The sequence below is a fragment of the Palaemon carinicauda genome, chromosome 18 (genome assembly GCF_036898095.1).
Source record: "Palaemon carinicauda isolate YSFRI2023 chromosome 18, ASM3689809v2, whole genome shotgun sequence".
NCBI classification, from domain to species: domain Eukaryota; kingdom Metazoa; phylum Arthropoda; class Malacostraca; order Decapoda; family Palaemonidae; genus Palaemon; species Palaemon carinicauda.
Genome location: NC_090742.1, coordinates 128740984 through 128745983, shown reverse-complemented (window position 1 = coordinate 128745983; position 5000 = coordinate 128740984). Strand labels below are relative to the sequence as shown.

At 33.4% G+C, this 5000-nt stretch overlaps 1 pseudogene; it reads right to left on the bottom strand.

Moving 5' to 3' along the window:
• The window catches only part of LOC137657550 (uncharacterized), a 153324-nt pseudogene that overhangs the window by 132537 nt on the left and 15787 nt on the right, over positions 1-5000 (bottom strand).

Below are 5000 nucleotides of genomic sequence, written 5' to 3'. Positions count from 1 at the left end.
TTGGAAGTGTAATAAGTTCGCATTTTATTGCAAAAGCCGTGCAATTACTAATGACTGTGATATGATTAAAGTTTCTCCTCATCATGTCATTTCTACTGCTGCCTTGAAATTAAGCGAAAGTGCTGCACGAGCTTTACTAGCGATAAGCTCCATTTAAAAAAGAAAAAAAAAAGCAAGTAAGACAATAGGCGATAGAGCCGGCTCAGCTAATCATATTCATAAAAGGGAGATCATTTTTACTAATGAGCAGAATAAATTTAATAAAGTGCGTAATTTTGTGTATATAATTTAGAACCTTATGATGATAGAATACTTATTTTTTCAAATCGGAATAATTTAAGTAAACTTGGGAACAGTGAACTTTTACAAGTGGTTGGGGCATTTAAAACTACACTTTAACTATTTGAACAAGTAGATATAATACATGCTGGGGAGAATAACATAATCACTTCGGTAGTTTATGTCTTGCTTACAAGTAAAATGGCGGAAACTTATAGAACATTGTTTGTTTGAATTAAGTCTGTGATTTAAAATCTACAAGTGTCAACTATAACTCAGATTTTGAACTTACATCTACTTATATAACTTCTATTAAGAAAGAATTAAACACAGCTTTTAATTATGGATGTCTATCTCACTTAGGTCAGTGTCTGTTTCAAAGGATTTGTGATTGCGGTCGGAAGGTATTATATGATACAGATTTACACTTGGTTTAAGAATTCGAATGTTGTTAGCTCTACCCTTTGTCTCTGTAAACAGCGTTACTAAATATTTTGAAACGTTAATCTATTCAATTATATATCCTACACTGTTAGAAAAAAAAAGAAGAAACGTAATCTTAATCGGAAATTATCCATGAAAAATATTCTGGTCTAATCCGTATTTCAGTAAAATACAGGCGACCGTTAATTTACTCTACTTTGTTATTATCTTTTACGGGTTGATGACCGTAATGTCCTCCTTGACGTCACTACATTGCTTTTTAAATCAGTAAATGCCTGGCAACATTTATGCCATGATTTTTGCTCTTTTTAGAGCCATTTTTCAAGTATTCGGTAGTGAAACCTGTTTTGTATTATATTGAAGACGCATGGACTGGTCGTCTTGCAAGAATGCGCAGACGGACTCATACGTTTGAGATAAGTATTATGTGGTCTTGCTTTAAGAGTCTTAATTCTACTGCACAGGACTAGCAATGCGTGTGAAGGATAGCACAGAGGTTTTTGAAGTTCCCAGACGCTCTGAAAAGAGAGGTTTTGCAGGTCCTTCACATTGCAAAACTAAGAGCAGATAGCTAATCAGTAGAGAGTTCCATGAAATGCCATGACTTAAAGAAAAGGATAAAATAATTAGTGGCAACCTTTAACGAGTATTCAGTGGTAGCGTATTTGCTCATGTTATCACATAACTTAAATTTATCTTAAATTTGTTTGCTTATCAAGAGTGTTTTAATATAGATAGTTTTAATTCAAATAATTATTTTTTATATATTTGTTTATATTTACTCTTCTTTTAATACAGAATGTTGCATTTCGAATAATTATCATTCCGTATAATTGTCCTATCGAATCATTTTCATTCTAAAATTTTCCATTCGAATAACTGTTTTTCGAACAATTGTTTTTGAATAATTGTTTTCGAAGCACTAATTTCGAAGTGTATACAAAATGGTTTGCACCTCTGGATTCCACCACCATATTTCTTTTTGTTGTTGATGCTTACCGGATATCCTTCCACTAACCTCTGCTGCTGATGGCACCAAAACCTATTTCATAACATTACACATCTCTCCAGGTGATTTTTACATTTCACTTGCATATCTCTCAATTCTGACTCTTTCTACTTTACTTCTGAACTCTCTCGCCCTATCCTCCTTCAGCTTCAGTGTTTCAATCCTACTATTTCTAGCTTAGGCCTTTCTTTTCCTTATTACTGTCAACCCAAATCTGCCACTACCAGTAGATTTTGATCTACAGCTGATTAATTTGGAATAATTTTACAATCCAGAATGATTTACCAATCTTCCTTCCTAACAAACTCATAGTCAATTTGTATCTTATTTTGTCCACTATTATATTTTTCTAGATTACTCCTTTTGTCAAACTGCCTATTCATAACAACCAGATTAATAGCCTGTGCTAATTCCAACTATCTTTCACCTTCCTGACTTCATCTTCAAAACCTCTAATCCCATATTGCCAGAAACCTTGAAATCAATCATTTAATCTTCGCCTATGCATTCCTTCAAAACCATTAAAACTCTTTCATACATTGACATTCATATCCCCAGATAACACAAGCAGTTCACTTCTTGCGACTCTTTCTGAATATTCTTCTATTTTCCCTCTAAATTACTCCTCTTCGCTGCACCCTTTCTTCTTCTTCTTCTTCTTCTTCTTCTTCTTCTTCTTCTTCTTCTCATTATAATTATTATTATTATTATTATTATTATTATCATTATTATTATTATTATTATTATTATTAATATTATTATTATTATTATTATTATTATTATTATTATTAATAATATTGTTCTTCTTCTTCTTCTTCTTCTTCTTCTTCTTCTTCTTCTTCTTCTTCTTCTTCTTCTTCTTATTATTATTATTATTATTATTATTATTATTTCACTTGCCTGTGAATCGGAGTTTTCTCCACCTTTCAAATCCTCAGCCTATCAAGGCTGCAACATCTAAACTTGTCATGGATTCCTAATTTATAAAGTGTGATTTTGAGGGAGAAAGGAGAAAGATGGTATGATTTTGAAAAAGAATACGCTCTTTTATTTCACAAATTCTAAGCTTACGAGTTTATCACTGATACGCTGGACTTCTATGACCTTTACCTGTAATTCTGGATGGAGAATAATTCGCACCCTATTTCTCCTTGTATCTTCCCCATTGTAGTAACCCTTATATTCTATCCCAAGATTTCTTGCACTTTTCCCTCTGTATCATGGTCTTCCTCTGTCTTGGGGTTGAGTTCTTTAGCTGAGAGTAAAATCGGGCACGGTATTCTATCTTATTTCTCTTCCTCTTTTTTTTTTAAGGTTTCATAGTTTACATATGAAAGATCTATTTTTATGTTGTCACAGTTCTTCAAATATTTTCTAATTGTTTATTAAATCTCTTGTAGTTATTTGGTATTACAGTTTAAACCAAATTTGGATATCTATTATATCTTTACTTGTTATCGTATATTTCTGAGACTATTCTTACGGAGAAGTTACTCGAATCTTCTGCAAATTAAGGATTATGGAAATATTTGCCGCTGAATATTGTCCTAACTGTTATATAAGGATGTATTTACACCGCCATGTTAGTTTTTCTCCCAATGATAGTTTGCTTTTTGTTAAGTTATTGTTGATAAAATTTTCTAATCGCCTTTTGTTTTTGGTAATGGTGTATAGGTACAGTAAAAAGGCTGAAACCTGATTGGTTGTTTTGGTTCAAAATATCCAGTTAACTGCGATAATGGAATTTATACGTCCTAAAAACAGTGCTTGTCAGTTGACTGTCATGGATTCCGTTGTGCAGGAGTGCAGTGGTTGTTCCTCTTCATATGGTGACGTTATTGGCCGGTTTGATGAACTCAAGAAGTTGTGAATAGGTTTCTGCCTGAGCATTCAATGCTACATAGAAGTGCTAAGTATCTGATGAGCGTTTCGGGTAGGGATTTATTTGTGATTTACTTTATCATAATGTAAGGATTTATTTGTGATTTACTTTTAGTTTATGGCCTGGGAAGGGGGGTCTGGGGCTTCCCGTGGCTGGGTCTGTGACCTGGGAAGGGGAGTTCGGGGTTTTGTCCCCGGCTAGGTTTGTGACCTAGGAAATAGGGTCCTGTGGGCTGGCCCACCGGTTAGGTCTGTATCCTGGGAACTACTAGGTTAGGGTAGGTAGGTTTGTTAGGTTCTTTAGCCTTTTGCAAATCTTGAAAGTTTTAAATAATCATGATTTGTCCTCCTACTTTGGGTGTTTCACACACCCAAAGTCCCAGGTTCCTACCTGTTTCCGTCGGGAAGAGTTCCATAACTAAAGAACGGCTTATTTGGAGTGGAAATTAATATCAAATTCGTTGAAAACACACTATTTAAGTTAGAAAGCTTAAATTTTCATATAAGTTATCAGAGTTTGGCTGAAACTGAAATTTTACTGTTAATTTATGTCCTTCTTTCCTTTCCTCAGAGGGCTATTTTTTCCTTTGGAAATCCTTAGGCTTATAGCATAATGCTTTTATTATTATTATTATTATTATTATTATTATTATTATTATTACTTGCTAAGCTGCAACCTTAGTTGGAAAAGCAGGATTCTATGCCCAGGGGCCCCAACAGGAAAAACAGCCCGGTGAGGACAGGAAATAAGGAAAAATAAAATATTTTAAGAGGAGTAACTACATTAAAATAAATATTTCCTATATAATCTACAAAAACGTTAACAAAACAAGAGGAAGAGAAATTAGACAGAATACTGTGCCCGAGTGTACACTCAAGAAAGAGAATAAGGGATGTTGATTAGCTAGTAATAATAATAATAATAATAATAATAATAATAATAATAATAATAATAATAATAATAATAATAATAATAATAATGATGATGATGATATTGATAATAATTAAAGGCTAATAATGATAATTATGATAATACTAATTTTGTGTCTTGTATAAATAGAATCATTATTTTCCTTATCTATATAACATCCTCCAACTTCCTTTCTTCTCCTGTGAGACTACCAGAGTTCCAGTTTCCATTCTTATCTTTCTCTTCTTTTTCCACTCCTTTTTCCTCAGTCCTCATCAACTCCATTAGCTGCATTTGAGAATTCTGTGGCATCCTTGTCTTATTTTTCAATGCCGTTTGGCGATACTGCCGACTGCTAAACGGAGTACTCTCGTCTAAAGTCTAGTGGGTAGCCGTATTATATTCCCTAACTGTCTCGAGATTGATTATTTCGCTTTTTCCCTTGGCTATACACTCGGTAGGTTTGGCCAGGCAGTA